The sequence below is a fragment of the Amia ocellicauda genome, chromosome 19 (assembly GCF_036373705.1).
Source record: "Amia ocellicauda isolate fAmiCal2 chromosome 19, fAmiCal2.hap1, whole genome shotgun sequence".
NCBI classification, from domain to species: Eukaryota; Metazoa; Chordata; class Actinopteri; order Amiiformes; family Amiidae; genus Amia; species Amia ocellicauda.
In genome coordinates this window covers 17,357,853-17,375,288 of record NC_089868.1, presented here as the reverse complement: position 1 = coordinate 17,375,288, position 17,436 = coordinate 17,357,853, and the positions used below count along the sequence as shown (strand labels likewise).

General features: G+C 36.1%; 1 long non-coding RNA gene across 1 annotated transcript; it reads right to left on the bottom strand.

The window, feature by feature from the left end:
• Positions 1-1,098: 1,098 nt before the first annotated feature.
• On the bottom strand, positions 1,099-6,441 carry LOC136714338 (uncharacterized). The gene is made up of 3 exons (XR_010805025.1): positions 6,314-6,441; positions 3,680-3,803; positions 1,099-1,196 (listed from the first exon to the last, which is right to left on the bottom strand). It is a non-coding gene; the product is annotated as an uncharacterized LOC136714338 (long non-coding RNA).
• Between the last annotated feature and the right edge of the window lie 10,995 nt (positions 6,442-17,436).

Below are 17,436 nucleotides of genomic sequence, written 5' to 3'. Positions count from 1 at the left end.
GCGATAGAGGTGCTAGTTTCGAGTCCAAATTGATGGCCGACCTGGCGAACAAGTACGGTATACGGAAGAGTAGGGACCACTCCCTACCATCTCCAGGGCAATGGGAACTGCGAAGGGATGAATGGGGGAGGCCAAGCAGAACAAATGGCCTGACCGACTGCCCAAGAGAATCCATGCCTGCAATAATGTAGTTCACGAGGCAACGGGGTATTTCCCTTTCTACCTAATGTTTGGCCGGCAGGCCTGCCTCCCTGTGGATGTGGCAACTGAGGCCGTACCATCTATGACACCACAGAAGTTGGAGGGATGGGTAGCCGGACATCATCGACGATTGAGTGCCGCATATTTGAGTGCAGCTAAGAAGGCTGGACGACGGCAAGAGCAGGACGGGCGCCGCCGTAACCGGGGAAGCGATGAGTACACCCTTTTTGCCAGGATTTCCGTAATTTCCGTCGCAGGGCCCAGGGAAAGTTGGCTCCACAGTGGGCTCCCGACCCCTTTGTAGTAGTGTCGTGTTTGCAGGACGGGGGCCTGGTGTATCAGCTACACCCAGAGGGTAGGGAGGGTCCTATTGTGATTGTCACCTAAGGTCTTATCAGGCTTGGGAGGAGTTGGATGAGGGAAATGTCCCTCTAGAGACCCCTGGCAGTATAGAACCAAAGGAAGCTACGCCCCCATAAATGGTGTGGTGGACCTTTCCCCTGCATGCCTGACTTAATATCCGTGTACCGTTGCCTGGACCTGTTCCCCCTCCCCCGGACTGAGAGGTAGGTTGGGGGGAAGTGCCTGGCCTAGAGGCACCAGAGTTGGTTGAACCACCTGCAGCCCCCCTAGAGGTGGGAGTGCACAGACAGGCAGAGGCGGCGAATGATAGGGAGAATGGGGACAAACTCCCAGAAGAAGGATAATAATTAAATTGCCAAAGGGAACCATTGGAGATTGAACACTGACAAAGGAGAAGGATACTTAATTGCTGGAGACACCGGAAATTCTACGAAGAGTTAAGTATTCCATTTTTTGTTTCTTGGAGAAGGAAATTGTTAATAGAAAAGAAGCATACACGGACTATACATCAAATCCTTTTTATTGAGACTTTGTTTTGCTGTGTTTACCTGGACAGAGAAGGGTATCTGTGCTGGGTTGCTGAAACTGTCGCCAGCTTCCATCCCCATAGTCCCTGCAGTGTGGATCCGTGCCTGTAAACAAAAGAGGGAAAAAGATAGTGACTGATTACATTCGGGCCTGTGCAATTTGAGACATGACATTAACACTTTCTTATTTTAGAACAAGGAAATTGGGTTTTGGGTGGCATGGTGGTTAGCGCTGCTGCCTCACAGCTCCAGGGGTCCTGGGTTCAAGTCTTGGGTGCCTGTTTGTGTGGAGTTTGCATGTTCTCCCCGTGTCCATGTGGGTTTCCTCCAGGCACTCCGGTTTCCTCCCCCCATCCAAAGACATGCTGGTTAGGTTAATTGGCCATGCTAAATTGCCCTGTGTCTGTGTTTGTTGCCCAGCAAAGGACTGGCATCCTGTCCTGGGTGTATTCCTGCCTTGCGCACTATGCCTGCCGGGATCGGCTCTGGTGGCCCCCCAACCCTCACCAGGATAAGCGGTTTTGAAAATGGATGGATGGAAATTGGGTTTTATTTATAAATTAGTTCCTTACCTTAATATTTTTCTGGTTTTATTTTTGGGTAGGGTTTTTATTAGTTTTATTGCACTGTTTTATTTAAAGGCAATTTTAGATTAGGTTTTATATAATTAGCTTCCCATTTCCTTATGTACTGTGATACCTGCTATGGTACAGTCTTCATGTCCTGTTCTAGCTGTGTAAATAATAAATTGTGAAATAATAATAAATCTGTCAAAGCAGGCTTTCAAGATCTGCAGATTGTTTCATTATCGTTTGTTAACAGCAGAATCCAACTAATGATAAAATACAGACACAGAAAAAATGAAAATGGTGTTACATAGTGAAGGTGCATTACATTATTGTATTAGTTTTTGTATTTTTGTACGACATGAAAACAGAAACATATATTTAGTAATTAGTACCACAACCTTTGTTTGTCTTTTGAGACCCTTACAAAAAAAAACATTATCTTTAATATCATTATCTGAAATATCACAAAAAGTGCAATCATGTATTGATTTTAGAAGAATGCTATAGTTTTTCCCTTCATAATCAGAAATGATCACATCAGTTTTACAGATTATCAATACATATTGAATATATCCTGATTATACATTCTTTGTTAATATACATGTTTAAATATTTTATGCTACAGTTCATCCTTGTGAATATTCCAAAGCAATACCCATGAGTTTATTTGCTTGCAATACAATCTATTATTCATAGCTGTAATCAGGAGTCTTCTGTAATGCAGTAGAAGCTAACTGTGTTGTTTGGAGTTTAACTTCAAGGTGACCCTAAAATCAAAAGACATTTCTGAAGTGACTGAATATCAAAGGCAACTTTTGAAGATGAGACATTTTGATTACTGATTTTCAAACTCAGTATTCTTTCCATTATGTCAAATAAATTGAAATTCTACAATGGGAGAAGAGAAAGTTAGGACATTCATGTAAATATGTGTCAATTATGGAATTGGGCAGTATCAAAGAAAAATAAAGTATATTTTCCCCGAGTAAAGGTAACAAACAGCACTGGTAAAACACATAGACCTTCTTTATTTGAAGGTTTGTGTTTGACTAAATTGGATGGAAGAGAGTGAACACAGTTGTAAGGTGTTTTAGAGTGGAGAAAACAAACAATCAATTTTTTAAACAGAACATGTCTAATCGCACTTACAATGCTACAAATGTCTGGATTACATAAATATAAAACATCCATCATTTTTTATTTAATTCTATTTAACTTTGTATTTACAAACCATTCTTAATCTCAAATTCCAGAATGCAATTGGAATGTTAATTCTCAGTGGATATATTCATGTATTATTTGAATTACAAAACAGCAAATTCATTATTCCAAAATGTTCCAAGTCAGTTGCATTACAAATGCTACTGACTGAAGAATAATATAAAAATATATAGATTGTTTTAAAAAGGTTCTGCATCATGAAAGCAAAATTAATCTGCACAGATTTAGACCTAACCAGACCTAGCCCTGACAGACACTTTTACTTTCTAAATATAATTTGCAGTGATTTGTTTTGCATAAAATGTTTGTTTCTGCATGAGTGCTGTGAAGTCTTGTACACACAATCAGGGTAATATTGTGATATTGGAGAGACTTTAATGTTTTTGTTAGTTTTTCTAAACCCATGAGTTCTAAAGTAAACAAGTGGTTTAGATTTGTCATGCACAGCAATTAGATATCAGTATTCATCATGGCAGATTTATTTTTATTTCAATTTAAAGGACAACTTCAAACCTCATCCTGTCTCAAAGTGTCCCAGGGATTACGGAGTGAGGCATCTTTATTACAGATCGTTTCAGTACACTATGCACATGTCACATAAGGTGGACACTTTAGTCTACCAAAAGTGTGATGTATGACTATGCCACACCAGATTTCTGAGGTCTGGGGACCCTCAACATTTTTCCACATTTTACTGTCAAAATAAAATTCTTCCCACTCAGATTTCCAAGACACCCTAGACAGCAGGTAAGTAACTAACTTTTATTGCTCCACAGAAGGCAAGAATCCAAAACTCACTGTCAATCAGGGGAACACGCAGCCAACCTGTCTGTGCAGCTCTTTCTCCACAGGCAACCGGTGTTCTCTCGGCTCTCCTCTTGAGCTCTCGCCCGTTCACCTTCCCACCCGCCTTTGCTCTCCGCTGTTCATTAAGGAAAAAGGGTTTAACAGAGCCACCTCTCTCAACCCAGGTGTGCCGTATTAGTGCCAAATACATGGTTAGTGTCAGAATCCGTGAATAACAAACCCCCAAGTGTAAACAACAACAACACCAAAAAGAGAGTATGCAAAAATGAAAACATCAAATTTATTACAAAGTGTCCTTAGTGAAAGATAAAAATAATATCAATCATCAGATTTTCAGATATGAATGTGTATGAAATTAACCCCTCTGATTGGTACGTAAATTGAGTCAATATCCTGTGATATAACTCATAACTTATACATGGATTTGTTTTAATACTGCTTGAAACACTAGACCTAATATCGATGTATATTTATATTGATTTAACTAGTGTGGCAGCGTACGAGGAGTGGTACAGGAATGGAGGTACTATAGAAATTAATTTTCTCCATCTTCCCTTCAATCTCCACGTTACGCTGCCGGGCTGCAACGAGAACGCACAAAAGCTCATCGCAAAGTACCTGAGGGGAAACACACAGAGGGTGCATAGTAGAGCTAAAGAAAGGGACTGAAATAGGTGAGAAGAGGGAAGTGGAAACAATGGACTGACTACACGGAATACAACCCACTTCACAGAAAACGAACACGGAACGGATTCTCACGATGACTCCCCCAAATCCTAAAATGACTCCACATCATAGCAAGCCAGAATTACGACCCGATACCAGCATGGCCCACATGCCATGCCGCGCCACACTAGTTGCAACAGGTGAACAAATACTTTGAGTAACTGCTTAATTTAAATTAAATTACAAATCAATAAGCGGTGAAGTTACCTGACCATTTCATTTTACTATATATTATGTAGTAGAATTAAAACTTCCTGAGCGTTTATTTGAATGAATTAATTTTAATAGCATGAGGATTATATAAAATAATTCAAGTAAGATAAGGCATAGAAAAGGGAACTTCAAAAGGACAGTCCAGATTGTGCCTTTCTGCTGGGGTGACTTTTCTACTCAAGAAAATCAGCACTGATAAACCAGTTAAGCATGAGCGGAATACCAAATTAACACAGAAAGTCTTTCAATGTCACTCACATTTGATTCAGATCTAATTAAAAAGAGTGAATATTTGTCTTAATTACTGTCAACTGGCACATGGTATTTCATCAACTTTCTCAAGCGTGCAGTTTCTGTCTTTTTCTTTCCTTAAAAAAGGTTTTCATCATAATATTTTTAATTATTGATATGCTTCTTTCATCGGTCAGTTTCAGATTGGTTTTAAATCCGCTATTTGTCAATTACCTTAATATTTCATATTTTCAACAGAAATACATAGTTATTTAGATTTTTTTTTGTCAATTGTTGTGTTAGACAATTGAATTGATGCTGAAATAAATTTGAATGTACTTACATACAATTTAATTACTTTGAACTGTAATTAAAATTCATGATTCCTGAAAACAACTGTCCAGATGACAACATATTTTCCTTTCTTAATTGCATATAGTCTGTCCCCTGCCATCTCCCACATGTTTACCCTGCAGCAAACTTGACTACCGGAGAAACACTCTGTTATTCTGTTCCCTTCTCTAATCTGTCAACCATCTGCAAAATAGAATATTAGAAACCATTCCACAGAAACTCTCTTTACCATCTGGGTAAGAGTTTATATGTTCAAGATGTTATGCACAGTCTACGTGTATTCAGAATCAGCTCAAGTAAATTAATAATGGCAATGCAGAACACTAAGTTCTTTATAAAACAGTTGAGTATAGTACAACAACAACAAACCGTAAACCTGGTTGTTAATAGGTTTTTTTATAAAATAATAATAATTAGTCAACTCTATACATTTTAAACCTCTCAGTGGAGAGCACTTAATTTGTCAGACAGATGTCTTGATTATGACCTTCACATTTCGTACCACCTCTTTTTCTTCACTTTTCCAACTATATTTGCCAACTATCATGTTTGTTTTTCCTGGAAAGTAATGTTACTTTACCTTAATTGGGTAATCATGTTGAAATGTGTAATCTAAAAGCTTTAGTTGTACACTTTTTCCAGATATCGTATGTACTAAGACATTGGTTCTCTATAGATATACCATTCCTGCATCATATCTGTTTCTGCATCATATCTCTTTATGCTAGAATAAAGTTAGAGCCAGTATCTGTCAATTAAACCATTTTAATATGTATACATATAGGCATGTTTGTGTGTAATCTGTAATCTTATCTGAGACATACTTATTAGCCCTACTATGGGAAACTTCAGTTCCAGAGAACTACTAACCTGCAGCTGTTCAATGTAAAATTACATCATCACTAATTCAACTTTGATTTTGTTTTTGTTTTTAAACAGTTAAGGAAAGTTGTTTCACAACAAATTTTCTTAAAAAATAATTTATCATCATAAAAACAAAATACAGACATCATTCAAGGACTGGCACAGCAATATGTTAAAGTTAGCAAACAATGTTCGGTTATTGCTTCCATTATTTAAACCCACTGTGACCTGACCTACTTTTTGTATGTATTTGATCTTCTATAACAGCAAGGCAGCCCAGTTTGGGTTTAATCTGATTGAGCTTCATGGTTCAGCTTTCAGGATGCAAAATCAGTTGCTGGTTGCTGGAGAACAGGACTGAAAACAAACACAAAAACAAATATAAATGTAATTTACCATAAATAGGTAAAATCTGGGTAGCAGATTTGCTCTGCAGCAAATCATGTCTCAGAACAAATAGGGGTGTGACTGGATGAAAAAAACATTTGCTCATGACGGTAAAGCAGACGATATTTGTAAAGATGGCCTTTAGACTCTAAATGCCAGATAAAAGCTTGGTGCACATCCAGAATTGCCAGATAAAAAGTTAAGAGTACACAAGGGATATGTCTGTTGGGGACAGAGATTAATCATTTTCAGACAATATCTATTACTAGAGTCTGACTCTGGGCAATCACAATGTGCCAAAGTCCATTTGACACCCACTGAATTTTTTTGTAATTTCTCAGAGGATTCCTTTTGTATTATTTTGTGCAATTTGCAAATTCAGACCAACAGACCATAATTTGAAATATGAATAGATGGCCTGATTGGGAACACAGGGATGCTAAATTGTGCACAATGATGTGGGGGAAACTGAATTATAATGTTGATTCCAAAAAGTTATGACTCACATAAAATGCAAGCACAATCAAGTGATTGAATTAGTTACATTTTGTCTTTAAAACATCATGATCATTTGTTATTTAGGTCTCATTTCAAATGATTTATATTCACAAACTGTAAAGAATGTGCAACATTCTTGTTTTTTGAATATGCATGAGGTATTTAATGTTGAAAAGGGTATCCGCTTTAGATCTGATGAAGAATTGTCTCATTTATTTTAAGCATCAGAATGTTACATGTTCGCTCACATATCATGCACTGTTGCAGATGTACAGTTTGCACATTAATCAAGTAAGTTCCTGTTTGAAGTGACAAATGGTATTGCTTTTTCATCTGGGGGTAGGTTGGAGGGGCCTCAGCTTTGACAGCTAGTGCACAGCTGGGTACTGATCAGAAAGCAGGATCAATGGCCAGATGCTTTGGGTAACTCACTTCAACTTCTGCCTTGCAGGGCCAGCATATTTCTTAATAACAAGCTAAAAGTGAGAGAACGAAAGGGGAGAAATGTGCAAAATGTTAAATATTCTAAAAGGTCTAAGGTGACTCTCACAATCACATAAAGAAAATAAAAATACATTTTTTTTTATGGTTGCCATGATTTGTTTTGTCCATGTGGATGGCATTTCCACATGAAGACATTAAAGGTAAATCCACATCTGTACATTTCTTGTGTGTCAGAAAAAAACAATAACATCTTGAACAGTATATTTGTTCCCTTGAATCTGTGGATGACTCATTTGAGGTCAAAGAGGGAGTTTAGTGCTGTTAATGGTTTAAAATAAATGAATGAAATAATAACACTTTTACGTCATATCACGTATGAAACATCCAAGAGGCTAATAAAGGGAGCTCATTAGTGTACATGTGACTTATGTGTCGTGCTGTTTACTGACCCTGAATGGCAGAGAAGCTCAGAAATCATGCATCAAATATTAAAATAAGACCCTTCTTTGGGGGGTATATTCTTGAAAGTTAAACTCTGCTCTCCTGTGATTCAGCTGTTCTCTTGACAGTAATTATTTACTTGCTAATTCACCGTCCTGCAGTGTATTTGTGCACATAAGGGTGGGCGTTGAATTTGAACAAGTCTTTGTTAGGGTTTCCCAGAGGAACATATACAATTGTTGTACTCACTTATTTCAAAAGCAATTCAAGCTAAAGATATTGCCCCACATATATCCGACAACAAAATGATAAGATTATAGTCGACACAGACGTGCTACCAGTTGTTAATGTCATTGGATTAATCCTTTATTACCATTTACTGGTAGTAGAGATATGTCTTATGCCTTTATGCACCATTTCAACTGCTGAGTACTTAACAAATTACAGCCTACTTGGGAAAATGATCTAAAAATAAATAAATTTGTAACAGTTAATTAAGACAGTGATATGACCCTACTTGTACTTCTTCCTTCCCTGTATAAGAGCATTTTTCAACCTCTGTTATTTCAAGGGGAAATTAAACATTCATACATTTGATCTGACTATTTTTAAAAGAGGAAATCAATTCAATCACATTCCCTCTTTTCTTTAATTTCAGAAAAATTGATTCAGGACACATTTGTGCCATATCATAGAGAAGTAATTAATGTATACTTTTTTTTATTTCTGGTACATAGCATGAGCTGCACATGAAAAACTCACTCCACAGAATATGTTTCTGCTTATAGAATAACCTGAGAGAGTTCCCCTTTAAGAAAACAATGCTTTGACAAAAGCTAATTAATACCAACATGCTGTTTTTAAAAGTTGACATAGTAATTGACAATATTTTGCTAATAGAGTGTAAAGGTTTTAATTACATACTGTATGTTATAAAGACCCATTTTATGAATGGAAAAAAATAATTATTTAATAAAAATGGCTAGCTTTCAAATTTTGCTTTTGAAGGGACACTTTTGCACTTGCTGTTCATAGCTGAAAGTGTGTAGGTTGGAAGCCTAACAGATATTGACACAGGGATTTAAATCAAATAACAATGATTATCTTTCAAGTCGAGAATGGAACCCAAAGGGGGAGGGGGCCTGTGTCGCTACCATTGGACCTTAGTGAACGCATGTTGTGTAACAAACTTGCCTATTGACCACTGTACGTGTCAGTCAAGTAGCCCCCTTCCACGTGAATAAAAACCCTCATATACAGTGGAACAGCCTCTCTTTGCTGTTCATCCCTGGGGATCCTCTTCAGATTCATGAGTACAAAGATTGATTCGTGCTTGATTGCACAATTGAAGTATTCACCCCCTTTGCTATGACACACTTAAATAAGCAGTGGTGTAGCCAATTGCCTTCAGAAGTCATATAATTACTTGAATAGAGTCAACCTGTGTGCAATTAAATTGTCTCAGTTTAAATACACCTGCTTCTGGAAGGCCACACAGAAAGCATATCCAATCACACCATGAAGACCATGGAGCTTTCAAAACAAGTCTGAGAGAAAGTTCTGGAAAAGTACTAGACAGGGTTGGGCTATAAAACATATCCCAAACTTTGAACATCCCTGGAACACAATTAAATCCATCAAAGTTTTTTTTAAAGAATATGGCACAAGGACTTTCACTAAAACTGAACAACTGGGCAAGGAGGTCGTGGTCAGAAAAGCCACCAAGAGGCCAATGGTAACTGTGAAGGAGCTACAGAGTTCCATGGCCAGGATGGGAGAAACTGTCCATATGTCAACTATTACCAACTATTATATGGAAGAGTGTCGAGGAGAAAGCCATTGCTGAAAATCTGTCACATCAAATCCCGTCACATATAGCATGTGGAAGACACAGCAAAGATGTGGTAAAATGTTCTCTGGTTGGCTAAGACCAAAATAGAACTTTGTGGCCTAAATGCAAAACGCTGCTCATCTCCCTGAGAACACCATACCCCTGGTAAAGCATGGTGGTGTTGACATCATATTATGGGGATGCTTTTCATCTTCAGGGACTTGGAAACTTGTCAGGATTGAGGGCAAGATAGATGGAGACAAATATAGCAAAATCTTAGAAGAAAATCTGCAGAGACCTTGGACTGGGGCGGAGTTTCAGCTTTCAGCAAGACAGTGATCCTAAACACACAGCCAGGGGTCAATGGAGTGGTTTAGAAAATAAACTCAGTGACTGAGTTCCTGAACTGAACGGCAGAAATCCTCTGGACACGACTTGGATAAATTCTAAACAGAAAAACAAAAAATAACTGTAAACTACAAGTCTTTCAAAAATACAAGCCGTTTTAATTCTTAAAACTGTAATCTTAATTGTCAGTATTGACCACTTTTTAAATAGTGAAGTTCTCTTCTGTCCTATAGCCATTAAGTTATAAATTAATGTATGCATTTGTGGATAATTCAGTGTCCTCTTTGAAATACAAACAAAAAAACTAATTTCAGTGGCATCTTCACACACTACACCTAAACAAAAATACAATGCGAAGAAAATTAAATGTGAACACTATTTTGTTTTTCACTTCTGACAAATTAGTTACACATTTAAATGCATTTGCTACATAATGAATTAACCAACTGGCTATATATTGTCAATTAAATTCACTTGAAACCATTCTGCGATACAGAAAATAGAAAGCCTATCATTGATATGTAAAAAAATATCTTTGAAAACAACGACAGTTAATGTGTCATGCATACAACATAGTACTTCAGACAATTACATTTTTTACTTTTAAGTACATTTAAACAACAGTACATTTACATATTTTAATTATAGTCGTGAAAGTGAACTTACTTTCCAGCGCGCTCTTCGGTCTGACGTCATCAGGATGCCTTTTCTCAGTATGGTCTCAAGGAAGAGTGCTTGAGCGCTTTCAAATAATGAAACTGGGAACATTTTTAAAAATATCAAACATTTATAATGATTATGGTATTATGGTATTATACATATGGTATTTTACAGTTGTATAGGTCCATTTAATAAAACAAGTTGCACTGATATCGAATCTGTCGGCATTTAGTCGGACATGATTCATCTCATCAACCTTAACTGCTGTCCAACCATGCCAACCATATGCCAACATCGGCCCTATATCCTGTGCTAGAAGGTTATTACATAACACACCACATTTCATTGCCGTGAAGATGCATTTCTATTAAATAAGAACGGTAACAAACAATGTATAGTATCAAAGATTCCTACAGCAGGATTCAAACCTGGGTCTCCCATACTGCAGTGCAGCAACCCAACCACATCACTAAGACCCCTTCCATATTTAAGTGAAGTTTGACTGCATCAGTGGGTGATGTGTATTTTTGTAACACAAAAATAAATTAAAAACAGCAACAACTGTCGTGAGGAGGAGACCTGATGCCTGATTCCTGATGTCTGATGTGTGATAACTGATGCCTGATGTTTGATGCCTGATGCCTGAGGAGGAGACATGATGTTGCAGCACTGAGGCAGAGGAGGAGGAGGCATGAGGAAGGGCAATGATTGACGATTGACTGAAGGAGGGGTGAGTAATGATCCTGATACCAGATTATTGAGTGGGTGAAGCTTGATACTTGACTCGAGGACGACTGATGCGTGAGGATGTCCTAAAATGGGCACCATAGCCCACAATGCACTGCATGCCTGAGGAATTAAAGAAAAATTCCTTTCCAACGCACCCATGAGCCCACGCCACGCACATGCATTAAACGTTCCACAGTGTCTCTCTTCGACAGCAGAGGTAGTGATTTCCCCCTTACTTTGTTTTACTGAGATACACTTGTTTTCTTTTTAAGGCAATGTTAAATCTTTAATCACAACAACTGAGTCAGTGGATTTATGTAATGTACACAGATCTTTCCACATAGTCTTCAGTTTGTTTTCCAATATCCAGCTGTGGTTCAGGCAGCATAAACAGCTAACGTTCAAACCAAATACATTTCAAATGGCTGGAGAAAACAATGAGCCATGCTTTCTTGTGGATGGAAAAAGTGGGACACACTGAAATTATATATGATCCTACAGCCATTGCCAGACATGTATTTATTTATTCAAACATAGCCAGTGTTAAAAAAGATCTAAGCCAGCTGAGTTGTGTTAAAAATAAAGGAGAAATCAATAGAAATCAAATGTGTTGTCAATCTTTTTAAACACATTTCCTGGGTTAGACTGACATTATCTACAAGTTAAATTACATATTCCCATGGTGCAAGTAATGTAATAGGAAATTAAGTAAGCATACATTATATGAGGGATGTTGATAAGATACATTTGAAGTTATAAGCCAACATTGTAGAAAGATCAAAACCAAATGATGTCAATTTTAAAACACATTTTTGAAGTTTCAGTCTTTTAAAGCAGTGCATTGCAGCACTGATGAAAGCTGACCTCAATCTCACTTTTATGGGCATAGCCCAGTGTTGATTATTCCCAGTAAGAAAGCCTGGTAAGGCCATTTTACCGATGAGATGAATTCTAAGTTAAGGTGGAGCCTCACTATGTCATTAGTAATATAAACATAAATTGACAGTTTCCATAATCATCTATCATGTGGGAAAAAGCCACATCTGAGAGGCAGTGACCCTTCCAGGAATACTAATCAGGTTTTGGTTGGCAATAATAACAGGGCATACGGTAGTTCCCTGGGATAGGATATTCTTAGCTTCAAAAAGTGAGGAGGAGGGACACAGCACAGGAAAGCTGGGTTGTTTTCAAATTACAGTCAATTCAGGCTTTCCTGTTTCTACAAGTGGACTGCTGAGGCTCAATTATTGGTTTAATTAATTAAATGTACTGGGGATTTTAACCCTAACCCTAGCCTGGAACAATTTATATCCCCAAAAATAACCTACATTTTAACCTTAATTTAAGTTGAATATCATGCTCTTTAAACAAACCAAATGTAACCCTTAGCTCATTCCTATCTACATCTGTATCTGTAATTAAAATTTTGCATGATCAAATTTGTATAATATTTTACAATTTCTTCATTTTAAACACAGCATTTTCAAAATATTATATTGAATCTATATATTGAATCTAAATATTATATTGAACTGTAATACCGCATTGCAGTGCAGAAAGAAGACTGCATTACATGAGTAGGTTACCTGCCCCTTTTTTAGACTTACCATTCTTACATTTTCTAATGCCTGGTATGCCACAGAATCTTGAAGATAAGACTCACATGAGAAAAATAACCTTATAAATAATTCTGAGCAGAAATACACAGCTCTGCATGTCAAGAGTCATGGGTTTTTCACTAACTGTTTTGTTTAAGTTAATAATGGAGTGGGCGGATTGAAGAGGTTGATGTACTGCACAATACCTAAAGTTAAGTAGGTGTGTTTTAGGCTTGAAAAGGTTGTGAAACACTGATGTAGAGGAAAGATATCACAGAGGGACAATAGTCTCCAGATTCTGAATAATTGGCCTTAGAATGAAAGAGCCAAGACCAATGTCTTCAGAGGAAGTGGTGAGCAACTCAGAAAATACATCTTCAAACACTGAATCACCCATTTCAAAAGTCCGCATTCTGACTCAGCTGTTATGCAAGAATTTTAACAATCACAAATGTTAACAATCCAACAAGAGCAGAACTATAATAAAACTGAAATCACTTTTAAAAACAATTTTCTTTACCGTGTCTGAAGCAGTTCTCTTATCTCTTTCAAAGCATTTCCATTTCACAGCACTTGAGAGTAGGAGCATTTATTCTTATGCCAACACATGAATATGTCTTTTAAAATCCATTAGCAGTACAAGATATCTGTAAAGTAAAATCAGTTTGATCTTAGACTGAACAGCGTGAGTACTTCCTTCAAATATTTATTAATTATGTCCTTATTTTTAAAAGTTGCAAATGAGGATTTAGGCTGTTTAGGCCAAACACAGATTGGAAGAGCAATGGTATTAAGAAAGGCCACAAAGTAAATATTTGGTGATATGTAGGACTAGCAACATGAAGAGAGCTGCACTTCTAGATAATCAGTCTTTGAGTTAGCCACAATTCTTGTGATTAACACATGGACCCAGTGGTCTGAATCACTGCACAGTGGTCCCTTTTGATAAGCATGACCTTGTTTGTGTATGGTTTTATACAGTTTTAACTGTTACATATGTAGTGGTCTCAGTCCACTGTACGTTTTTCATTTTTATTACTTTGATTAAATACACCTATATCACAGTTGCACGTTTTGTGTTCTCCCCCTCCAGTGCCCGTGCAGTTCGATGTTTAATTGAATAATTGAATAGAGTATTTAAAGCCCCTGTGTCGCCAGTTAAGTGGTGGCCACTCCTTTGATGTGTAGTCCTTCAATAAAACCGAATGTGTTGACAGCACTGCCCCAGTCTCAGCATTGTCTCATGAAAATGACATCACTTCCGATTTCTCTGATAGCGAGAGATAACGTTATCTCGTTATCACGACATAACAACTTGTTAAGGACTGAATCAACCAATCAGGGAAGACTGTGCTCACAATTTTGAATATGGAAGTGGTGAGGTTGAAATATACAGGATTTAATTTGGATGAGAAAAAAAATGGGCTACCCTGTGTTTAAGTTTGAAGGGCACATGCTAATTATCAGATGAGTCTGATCATCTGTGCTGTGATGTGCTCATTTGGAGGGGGATACTCAGATGCTCAGTACACCGGCAATTGTGATTGCTTTTGTTCGTGAGCATTCAATAGGTTTGGAGGCAAGTTTGGTAATTAAGTGCAAAGAAAAAAAAAGTATTAATAAACACACATGCATTTAAATGAAAAATTATAAAGTGAAACATCTAATGAATAAAGTAATAATAAAAAATCAAGTTTGTGATTAAATTACCAAACTTGTCACACTTGTGACGAAGATATCTGCTTCATGTGAGTCATATAGAAACTGCTACTTAATTCCACAAACAATATTTTGTTTATTATGTAAAATAAATATGAAAATGAAATATTATTCTTTATGAAAATATATTAAAAGCATGAAAGCATTTAAATGTCTATACCCCTAACACATTTTGTAGCAGCCATATGTTGATGAACTTTTCCAGAAATGATGGCTACTGCTGCAATGCATTAGGGGTATGCATGTGATCTATACCTGCATGTTTCTAATGGGTTTTTTTCTCCCCCATTGCTGTTCAATTGTTAAATACATTCTCCAATAGTGGAGCCATGGCAGCAGATGTAAACAGTCTTTCCAAATAATGGATACTGTCACTCAATGTGTAATTGCCTTGTAAATGCATTTCATTTAATTAGTAGTACCTTTTAAAAGCAATTAGAGATGACCCAATGACCTAGGGGTATTATGAAGTTAAATTGAAATGGTAGAGTATTTAAAATGTATTTTTCTCTTAAGTTCTTCATTTTATTATGTGCTTGTAGGTGTACATTAAAGAGTTCCCCAGGTATTAAACGGAAACCATCAACCACCTGTACTTGACAGATGGATATATATTAATAATGAAATGTATTTGCATAGCACACTGCTAGCATGATAGGTTATAGTTATTGTTGGAATAGTAAACATTTTAATAAAGATTACACAAATATAACTTATAAGGCAACTTACAGTCTGGGTATTCATTGTAAATGAAATGAACAAACTAATTTGTTCTACATTTATAAAATGTGGATATAATAACCAATTAAAATGAAGCTGCCTAAATAGCTTCTATTGAAAAAGTGACCAAAAACTATGAACTACATTTGGTAATAGGACAAGCTAATTTGACACGTATGGCTTACTTCATACAAAGTAAAAGTCACATCATTTTGAATATACATATATATTTCTTCTTATTAAATATTTTTATTTGAAATATATTTAAAAAATACATATGAAAAAATATATTGCACAGCAATGTAGTGTACTGTATTATGCATTAATTATAATTATTTTATTTTATATAAAATGAATCATTGTGTATTGATAAGCACATATGTTTAAAGTAGATTTATGTATGTTATTGAAATAGGTCTATATACATTATTGCTATTTAGTGTATTTCAATACAGTAGAAATATATTGAATATAAAGAAAATAGCTGAGCTTTTGCCTTACCACTCCACAATTTAAAACAATATCTGATGCTGTAAACTGAAGCAAATCTGTATGACAGCAGTACAAGTAATGTAAGAAAATACATGTATAGAATCACCGTCACCATCAGCCTATATCGATTCACCGCTGGATGAAGGCCTCCCCAGTATGTTTCCACTTGCATCAATCTACAGCTTCTCTTTCCATGTCATATATATATATATATATATATATATATATATATATATATATATATGAGAGAGAGAGAGGGAAATGTTTTAGAAGAAAAATTAGACTGGAAGTGATAAGAGTACACTGGAGTTTATAAAAGTCAGTGATATACAATACTAGAGAAATCAATAATGTTTGTTATGGTATTTTCATGACATTTGTCCAAGGTTGCATTTTTGTTCTATATTATTCCTCATGGAATTTCCCTAAGGATATGATGTTCTGTAACATATAGGGTTTGGTAAATGAAAGGGCAGTGGAACATCACATCAGGACTGCAGAAATAAGATCGACCCAAGTATTTTTGAAAGTGCTTTTTTATATAACATTTAAGTGTGAAGTGACCAAATATGATGCATGGCTATTGCACAACTGAAGCCCCATTTTGCCAATAAAGAGGTAGCAACTGCTGATTGATATGTTTTTCAGGAAATTGCTATAAAGTGGAGGTTTTAGATTTTTATAGAAATGATGAATGGCACCACAAATTAAATGATAAAAGATGCTCATCAAGATACCTTTGGTCCTAGGGGAAGAATTGTAAAGCATAAATAATCACTAAGCTGGAAAAAAAGGTTTTGCTTGGAGGGCTGAACACATAATTATTATTGTTTTCAAAATAAAACACAACACATAAAAAAAGAAAAACATGTACATAATTTAAGTAATCAGTACATAACACAGTTCAAACAAACACATATTTTACTCCATTAAATCTGATCCATTTGTCATCATCCACCTAAAAGTGAAAATTTATATAATAACATTTTCTTCATGGCAATGTAAAACTTTTTTTTTTTACCAATATGACCCAAGATACAGGTAAGAAAAATTTAGAAATAATAATAATAATAATAATAATAATAATAATAATAATAATAATCATCATCATCATCATCATCATCATCATCATCATCATCATTGAATGATACATGCTGAAATTATATAGGCCTTTGTGTTAAATTATCAGGCCTGTAGAAGAAACTATAATGAAAAATGAAAAACCTTTTATTTTCAATAGCCTGTAATTATGCATATCACACTGTTTTTCTAACCTAATTAAAATATGAGAGGTAGACACTGGCAGGATTCATTTTAATTAAATTGTTTATATTTCTAATACAGTTCCTGCGAAGGCCATGTCTGGAATTATTACCTGGAGTACTCTGCATTCACAGCAGTTAGAATCTGTTTAAACAAAGGGACATGAATGCCAACAAAAGTGTCAAAGATATTTTATTCAAAGAGATCAAAATTAACACAGGTCTGCATTG